The sequence below is a fragment of the Choloepus didactylus genome, chromosome 17, assembly GCF_015220235.1.
Source record: "Choloepus didactylus isolate mChoDid1 chromosome 17, mChoDid1.pri, whole genome shotgun sequence".
In the NCBI taxonomy this organism is placed as follows: domain Eukaryota; kingdom Metazoa; phylum Chordata; class Mammalia; order Pilosa; family Megalonychidae; genus Choloepus; species Choloepus didactylus.
In genome coordinates, this window is record NC_051323.1 from 28216902 (window position 1) to 28226929 (window position 10028).

General features: G+C 39.5%; 1 pseudogene; it reads left to right on the forward strand.

Moving 5' to 3' along the window:
- Window positions 1-618: 618 nt before the first annotated feature.
- Window positions 619-1701, forward strand: LOC119512071 (annotated as a pseudogene).
- The last annotated feature ends 8327 nt before the right edge of the window (window positions 1702-10028 follow it).

Here is a 10028-nt window from a genome sequence, read left to right on the forward strand (position 1 = left end):
TTAAATATATCATATATATTTAATATCAAAATATATATTTATATATTTAATATCAATATATATACAGTAAATATATATATTAGAGTGGAAAATAATAGCACTTTTTCTACTGAGAGAGGAAAAACTCAGTACCTTTTACTGCTATAAAAAATAGAATAGCAGCTACCATCATCCTATTTTATAGAGCAAGAATCCGATATTTTCACTATATGATATTCCCTATTTTAAAAGTATAAAATAAATTTTTTCTATGTTTCTTTAATCTATTCATAGACTAGAATGTAAAAACTATTAGTTTCATAACTCCAGATTGTGGCAATCTTGGAAAAGTTAAGAATAAATGAGTTTTGTGTTTTGAACTACAAGTTGTCTGCTAGGAATCCTGTTCTTGGGAAACTGAGAAAATAATTCCAGTATTTGGGGTTAAAAACTTCCAAGATTTTAGAAAGCAAAATGGGCTAATCAAGATCAAAGCAGGAGAAGAAGTCACCATGTGCATTGCTGTATGACAGAAAAGCCAAGGCTCATTGGCAGCCAGCCCCAGAACACCACAGTCTTTGGAAGAAAACATTGCTTGGCTGACACCTGGATTTTGGACTTCTAGCCTCAAAACTAAGCATGGAGCCATGGGATAGATTTCCTGAACAACAGAAGGAGACTGATACCTGTTCTGAATCTGTGAAATTTGATGCTCAGTCAATGTCAGCTTTCCTTCTTCACAATCCTAAAAATGGCCCTGCCCTTCAAGAGAAACTGAAATCCTTCAAAGTGGGACTGATTGCCCTTTATCTCCTGGTGTTTGCCGTTCTCATTCCTGTCATCGGAATCGTGGCAGCTCAATTCCTCAAGTGGGCAATGAAGAATTGCACAGTTGGTTCAGTTAATGAGAATGGTATATCTGAAAGACTCACACTAGAAGGAAATGGCAGCAAAGATGAAATGAGACTTAGAGAACTTGTTATGGAACATCTGAGCACTATGGAAAAGAGAATCCAGTGTATTTCCCATATGGAAACCAATCTCATAGATTCAGAGGAGTTCCAAAATTTCAGTATGACGACTGATCAAAGACTTGATGATGTTTTTCTCCAGCTAAGTACCTTAGTTTCCTCAGTCCATGCACATGGCAGCCTAGTAGATGAAATCTCTACGTCCTTAATGAGACTGAATGCCACCTTGCTTGTCTTGCAGCTCAATGTAGAAATGCTGAATGGCAAAGTCCGAGAGAATACATTTAAACAACAAAAGGAGATCAGAAAGCTAGAGGAGTGTGTGTATAATGTATCAGCAAAAATTATGTCTATCAAAGAAGAACAAGTGCATTTGGAACAGGAAATAAAAGAAGTGAAACAGTTGAATAATGTCACTAATGATCTCAGATTTAAAGACTGGGAACATTTTATGACATTATGAAATATCACTTTAATTCAAGGTCCTCCTGATCCCCCAGGTGAAAAAGGAAATAGAGGTGCCGCTGGAGAAGGTGATCCATAAGGCATTCTGGGTCCAGTAGGTCCTCCGGGTCTTAAAGGTGATCGGGGAGCAATTGGCTTTCCTGGAAGTTGAGGATTCCCAAGACTCACAGGGAAGATGGGGAGGCCAGGTAATCCTGGACAAAAAGGCCAGAAAGGAGAAAAGGGGAGTGGAAGCATTCTAAGGCTGGTACGACTCCCTGATCATATTAGGGCAGGGCCCTTTTAAGATCAGTTGGTTGGGCAGGACACCCTCTGCTACCATCTCAATAAAAAGTCCTTCACTTCAGGACCGGTCATCAGCACAACTGACTTCCAGGATCCTTTTGTGGCTCCTCCAACCAACTGACCTCCGTTCCCGTGTCTTTCCTGGTTTCTGCATAGCTTCTTCTCCTGGTCTTTGGTACTATTTGGGCCTCTTCTCCCATGCTCATATCTTTCCCAACTCAAGTACTGTACCACCACCATTGCCGAGCATCCTGGCCCAGGACACTTCCCGTGTACTTGTGAGAAACAAGCACTATTCCTAAAAAGGAGTAAACGCTCACCCGATTGTGGAGAAAAAAGGAATTTATTCACAGTCTTGCAAGAACGGGCGCCCAACCAAATGTGGGGGTTGATGCGCAGAAGAATAGACCCAGCAGTATTTATTCCCTACACCTAACCGCAAGTCCCTCCCCTGTTTCTCCATTGGCTGGATACTTCAGAGGTTACATTCTATTTGACAAGCCTAACTAGCCTGCCCAAATTTGAAACACGCAGCCTGCCCAAATTGGAAACATTTGAAATACGTTTCCCCCTCAAATTTGCAACATTAGGAACCATTGGAACAAATCTCCACCCCTGAATATAATGGTTATGCCCAGGCCTCTTTAGAGCCAGTCTGGGCTAGTTTGGTAACAAGTTATGAGGCTATTTTGGGAACCTCTACCCTGAGTCTCCACCTTGCAAGGATAGTAGATAGTGGGTGGATAAGCAGGGGGACTGACTGTGGATTACAGTTTGTCTTTTTAACCTTTTGCCAATTTCTTAACTGCCCCACCCTGCAAGGCACACCTATTCTGTGTGAAAGCTAAACTTAATTTCATTCTCACATTTTGATAGCTGGATAAGTAGAAAATATTCAATATAATTCTTTAGCTGGAAAATGGTTAGTATAGTCTTCAATAGCCAATAGAGGGGGAAAAAAACAACAAAAAACTGTCTTAATAGTTCACTTCACTCAAGCAGCTTTGAGTTCTTCTGCCCATGAAAAGCCTTGTTAAAATAACTTGCTGTTGCTCTAATCTTAACAACAAAAACATCCTCTGCTCCCAGGAACTTTCCCAGCATTGCCTGCAGTAAGATATGAGGGATGTAACCATATGGTCTCATAATCAGGACCTTGAAAAACAAGCCTGAATGAGCGGAGGACCTGAAGATAACAAGAAGATGCTGACCAAATAGCTTTCTCTCTTCTATTTTTTTTTTTTTTTTTTTCCCACTTTCTGCTTTCTTCTGGCTTCTGGCCATTTCTTTGTCTATTTGGGGTTATAAAAGCCCAAATAATTCTTCTCACTCTGAACTGGTCTTGGAAAGCCTGTTTTTCCCTCCAGTTCCTTGATGATGCATCTTCAATACACTCAGCTTCTCACCAAAGCAAAATCACTTGTTTCTCTGTTTAATGTGCAATCAGGTGGGCCTGACTATTTAGAACCGTGTTTTATATCGGTAACATTTTATCTTGTGGTTTGTTTATGTTGTCTGGATGTCCTAGGGTTTTGAGAAACACTGTTGCTTGAGGCTTTGCATCCTTTTGTTGTTTGTGATATCTCCCTGATATTTGCTTAAGAATAACCTCCAGAATGACTTCCCAACTCCATTTTACATCTCTTAGCCATAGTATCTCTATTTTGTTTTATTTCTTTTTACAATAATAATAACAGCTTAGGTTTAAAGGGAGGCCATGCTGCAAGAAAGCACATGGCTAGGAGCCAAATGAGTTGACTGTACTGAAAATTTCTATGGAGTTCTGAGGAGGAGGAGTCATTTCAGCTTGGGACTTTATAGAGATGCAGCAATTGAACCAAGTCTTGTAGGACAGGCAGGGATGTGGATAGATGGAGGTGAAGGGTAAAAGGGGCAGGGTGGTGGGCATTCCAAGCCTTGACTTTTCTGTCTTTTTAAAGGAAGTTGTTTGGGTAATTTTCTTTGATTCTAAGTTATCCATCACCCAGCATACTAATACCAGTTTAAAACTCCTTTCCGCTTTTCACTGTTCTCTCTTGTTCCCTAAATGGCCAACGGAGTGACATGAGTTGGGGTGGGGGTTGGAAGTCAAGAAATCAAAGAGGGTGAGCAAATGAAGAAAATCCTCCTGGGAGATCTGATAGTGGTTGTGTTTAATTTTACATCTTAACGTGGATCAGGGTTGAAATAGACCCTCCTCACAACGTACAATTTACAACCAATTTTAAACCCAATGATAATCCCTCTTGTGTCAAGAGCAACATTTTAAAAAGGGCTGCTGTCCCATGCTTCAGAAAGTGAGCCAAGGACATACAGAATTGTGTCAGCTTCAGAAAGTGAGCCAAGGACATACAGAATTGTGTCAGCCGGAGCCCATGTGTATTGAATGAGAAATTGTTGCGGTGTGGGATGAAGAAAGGAGATAATCACTTTCCATTTCATAATTGCAGTGAATAGGTTCAGGGGGGAATGGACTAACACCTGGGCAATTAAATTCTTAGAATAAATTAATGATCACACTCAACTGTACTGTATTGAAGAAATACAATGAAGTCCATTTCTACCTAAATTGCAGATTGTTCTTCCCCTTAAGGTATTAAATTCAAAGATGCAGTTTTCCCCCCAGGAAATAAAGCCTCATCCCCTGCCTTCCTGGTTCTCCACTCTGCTGGCTGTTTTCATTCTAAGCACTTACTTGAGCATTTTGGGGAATCTTCTTCTCAACAGGACGTTGGTATCTGAGCAGAAAAGAAAATTGTTCCCATTTTCAACTCATAAGCTTCTCTTTCATTTAAATCTGTCTTAATCCTTGAGGATTAAGTAGTTGAAATGCAAAATACATTTCTTAAATAAGTGAAAGAGACCATAAGGAAAAACAAACAATGCAAATGAAGAATTTTAACTATCACCTTTCTTTTTAAAATTTTCATGTTGTCTTGCCTAAAAGCAGAGAAGTTTCAAGATATCTGTATTTTCCAGATAGAAGGCTGAAATAAAAATGCATATGTATACAAATATGAGATAAAGCAAAAGAAGGAATGAGGACATAATTTCATTTGCAAGCATAATGTAATCATTTTGATTTTACTTTCACTCCATCTCTGTACTAAGCTCAAGATAATTCTGAAAAATTTTGAGTTTGATAGCTGAGTTGGAGGGCAACTAGCTGTCCTACATTGTCACCCCAACAAATATGAATATTTTGTATTTGAATTTTAAAATACAGTGAATGTTCAACCCTTGGGGTTGCAAGAGCGTGTCCAAGGTAGATATCTTTTTTCTAGAGTAGTGCACAAGAGTTTATTCTGTGCCTTGAATGGCTTGATTAAGAGCTCTTAACAATCCTCCCCTGGTAAGCACAGTTCTGCCCCAAAAGACCTGTAGCCAGAGAACACACTGCAGAGGCATCCATTTCTAAATTTATTTGCTTTTCCATTTAGTCAAGCCCTGTTTTCACTCTTGAGTACCTTGGAGAAAGGCTCTTTTTTTTTAAAAAAACAAACAAACAAACAAAAAGTACTTATGCTTTAAAGACCTTTTTCATTAGCTTAATTCATTTCTGTTTTTAAATGCAAAGGGCTTTTACTGAATAATCTCAAAGGTTGCTTCCAGCTTTAAAATTCTTCCTTCTTTGGATTGTAACTTTATTAAGTTCCTTTACTTATTCTCTGTAATCATGTTTTTCTTCTATGCATGAGATGCTATGTTAAAGTAGTTCTATCATATTTGCATTCTAATACTATAGGAAAGAAATAGAATAACTGACTAGTAATTGACATTATTAACTAACTGACCAGTAATTGACATTATTGGCAATAACAAAGCCACTAGAATCTTAAAACTATCTTTACTTTTCTTTGATATTTCTTATTATAAGCTATAGAGTTAAAGATGTACAAAGGACTCAAGTATTAGATGTTTGCATGTTAAAAAAAATCTGGACTGTATAAATTTCCACTAGCTTAGTCTGGTACTTTAGTAATGGATCAAATGAGTTCCTTCCATCACTGAGCACAGTGTGAAGTAGTGAAGAGAAGTAACTATTTTTCACCTACGAAGTGTCAAGCGCCTTTATAAACATTATTTAATTTTATCACAATCCTGTGTGTTAAGTAGTATTAACCTCACGAAAACTGGAGATGGCGAAGAGCATCAATACAGCCCATAAAAAAGTACTATTCATGTTTTTGTAGCCTGAGGAAGTATTTTTCAAAGTGCAAGTCATGTGGGTTTCTGGGTGGTCCAAAATGCAGATGAGATGTGTCTGAGTAAACTCCCAGCCTGTATCAGGATTAGCAGAAGGTCCCATGGACTGGCTCCTTCCTACCTCTCTGACACTCAGTTCTGAACCCTTTTATCCCACCCCCAGGTGCTCCAGGCTTAGGCTCACTGGCCTGTATTTTTCCAGAACTGGAGGAGCCCTTCCCAGGCTCAGGGCTTTTGCATTTATTATTCCCTTTCTCTGGGTGTGGGAAAAGAGATCCCCTCCCCTTCTTATTTTTCAGGTCTTGGCCTTAAATGTCAACTCCTCTGAAAGACCTAGAGAACTGTTAAATGAGAAACAAATCTGGACTTAGTAAGGAGAGACTTTATTCTAAAGCATTATTGCAAGTGGGGGTTGGGAAATGGGACCATTGCACTAGGAGGAGGGAGACTATTGCAATAGGGAGACCACTCTGACCATAAGATTTGCAAGTGGCCCAAGGGTTAGACAAAGAGGATTTTTCTGTTATAGGAGGAGCAAATGAGCCTAGAAAGAACCGGGTGTGAGGAAATGGGATGAACAGGAGGGGCATGATTTAACAGACCAGAGAAAGTTTTTCCCTGAGGTCTGACTGTTTTTCGGATGGGAGTTAAGAAGGGGTTGCACGCTGGCTCAGGCTGAGGGTGGTCCAAAGTTCAGGGACCTGGGGGAGGGAGAGGAGCTTAATCAAAGTTTGGTTAGTAAGCATTTTGCTCCGATTGATTAGTGGGGACAAGCAGCTCAGGTAGTCATTTATGAGGCAAAAAATGGGAATGTGGAGAGTCTGAGCCTGGCCTTGTCATAGGTAAATAAGGGGAATCCATGAGTTTGGTCTAAGTCAGATGGGGAAGGGTGGGGTCTTTGCAATGAGCCATTTATGGAAGACAAAGTGTAGGGGGATTTCTTAACCGTGGCAATTTTCCGGGAACGCAGGGTGCAGGCAAAATTCAATATTAGCAGAACCATCCCTACCAACTAGATCTTCAGCTCTGTTATTTTTTGTAATATTACCCTGTTTCCTTCAAAGAATTTTCTGTAATTTTAAGTGTATTGTTATTTAGTTATTTATAGCATGTATACAGCGTGTGTCAATCTAGAAACAAATTTTTGCAAGGCAATAAAAATAGTTATTTGGGGTCTTAGAAATGCAATTTGGGGAGCACAGATTCAGGTAGCAACCCAAATCATGTCTTGGTATTTCCAAGTAAGGGTTTTCAAAGGAAAAGAAGATTACACAAGTTGTTTGTGGTTGGTGGATATTTCGGGTATTCTAATTGTCCTTCAGGTTAGATAGTTTACTGAGTTCTTTATCTTATGATTTGTTTTATGGTCCAGATGTCAAGGAACATTGTTGCTTGAGGCTTTGCATGCTTTGGCAGTTTGTGATATCTGGCTGAGAACTGCCTAAGAGTAACTTCCAGAATGACCTCCAGATCCCTTTTTTTTTAAAAAAATTCAATTTTATTGCGATAGATTCACATACCTACAGTCATCCAAAATGTACAGTTGTTCACAGTACCATCATATAGTTGTGCAGTCATCACCCCCAATCTGTTTTTTGAATATTTTCTTTGTACCAGAAAAAGTGAAAATAAGAATAAAAAATAAAAGTAAAAAAGAACACCCAAATCATCACCCCCATTCCACCCTATTTTTCATTTAGTTTTTGTCCCCATTTTTCTACTCATCCATCCATACACTGGATAAAGGGAGTGTGATCTATAAAGCTTTCACAATCGCACAGTCACCCCTTGTAAGCTACATTGCTATACAATCATCAAGAGTCAAGGCTACTGGGTTGCAGTTTGATGGTTTCAAGTATTTACCTCTAGCTATTCCAATGCATTAAAACCTAAAATGTGTTATCTATATAGTGCATAAGAATGCCCACCAGAGTGACCTCTCGACTCTGTTGGAATCTCTCAGCCGCTGAAACTTTATTTCATTTCATTTCGCATCCCCCTTTTGATCAAGAAGATGTTCTCAATCCCACGATGTCGGGTGCAGGTTCATCCCTGGGAGTCATATTTTGCATTGCCTGGGAGATTTATCCCCCTGGGAGTCAGGTCCCATGTAGCGAGAAGGGCAGTGAGTTCACCCGCCAAGTTTCCAGACCCCATTTTAAATCTCTTAGCCACAGTAACTCTATTTTGTTTTATTTCTTTTAACATGTGCAATGAAGATAGAACTCATCACTGTTCTTGGGACTAGCACTGAGTAAGAAGGTTGTACAATGAATTCAGTTCTGGGACTGAAACAAGCAAGCTTTTTCTCAGGGTCACAAAATAAGAGAAGAAATGTTAAGTGGAAAATCATGCAGATGTAAATCATATGCCCAACTTAGGTTTAATGCCCTCTCTGTTATAGCATAAAGTTCATCTAGGCTTCAACAGAAATCAGTTAAGACTGTGTGGATGGTATAGTGGATAATGTTGTTTGTTGCTCTGTCCAAATCCCTTTTAACGTCCACACTCCTACTCCCCAGGTATTTTTTTTTTCCCACCAACAGCCAGCATCTGGTCTCTTTTCTGGAAGATTCCCTTTGGGCAGCTCGAGCCCACTTTGCTGGCAGCACAGACAGAGGAAAGTATCTGGAAATTCCATCCTCCATCCCCTAGCCTTTGGCTGAATGAAAGCCCCAGTCCTCTTGCCTTGGGAGGGTTCACCAACTTGATCAGGCCTGAGCAATCCTTGGTGGGACTTTGCCTGAGACCATCCTTGCTTGGCTTCTTCCCCTTCCTTACCCTTGCTCTTCCCCCTTCTTTAGTGATGTCTCCTGGGAGCACTGGAATCCTCAAATCCTCATCTTAGGGTCTGTTTCTGAACTAGGCCTAAGACAGAGGGACAGAGGTTCTTTGGGATTTTTTCCCGAATCAGTAAACACATATTGAATACCTATATGTAAGGCACTCTGAAGAAGCAGAGAAAACAGCAGGACCAATGCCCTAGAACCACGAAAGTGAATAGCTGTTCAAGAAGTTTAATGTAGCTGGCATGGAGGTTATATGAGGGGCAGGACATGATTGATATCAAAGATGAGGCTGAGAAGTATCACTTGGGGCCAGAATATGTTGGACTTTGAGGTGATGTTAAGGAATTTTAAAAAAAGAAAAGGAAAAACTCAACAAATTAATGGAGCCCTTACTACGTGTTTTGTAAATTCTCACAAAAACCTTATGAAGCAGATAACTGTTATTATCCCCATTTTGTAGCTGAGAGAATCAAGCTTAGAAAGGTTGTTTGAGGACACCTAAAAAGAGCTAGAGTTGGGATCTAAACCAAGTGTGTCTGACTTCCATGCAAATGGTTTGGCCTACCTTCAATATTGCCTTCCAAGAAGTTTCACCTCTATTCTTAGGAAAATGGGAAGTAAAATATTGTCCTTAAATAGTATTTCTGGTGCAAATCTGGATTGGACTGGGGAGAGAAGGTAGACTCCAAACTGAGTTCCTCCTCCCTTCTCTACTGTAGTAGTGTTTTTGAAGAGATGATGTGGTCCTAGACTAGGGCAATTACGGTATGGATATGAGGAAACAGGATGGATTCAGATATGTGCTCTGCCTGTAACTCCTTTACTCATTTGGGCTAACCAGTCAGGCTACGGGTTTGATTCAGTTCTGGGTCACAAGTATACTCCTACAAGAGTTAGAGAGCAAACTGGCAAAAGCGCATTCATTCATTCATTCAACAAATGTTTATTGAAATCTCACTGTATTACTGTAAGAACAATGCTGGGTGATGAAATTAGGTGATCCTAATGGAAAAATAATTCAAAGCCTATACAATTCTGTTGAATTAGTAACCCTTTTAGGTTGTTTTAGAATTATCAACATTCAGAAACTAAGACATGAATATGTTTTTTATTAAGGTTGTTTAGAGCCATCAAGATCATAAAAATCATGGGTTCTTACTCCAAAATCATAGGGACAACTAAGAATCTACTTCTGTTGCTTTTTGTCTAGTTTTTTCAGAGTCAAGTTCTTAAGTTTATACACCAAAAAGATATCTTCTAATAGACTTCATTCCTTGAGAATTATTGTGGCTGGTTTAATCAAGGTCTTGTTAAAGGGTCAGAGGAAAACCAA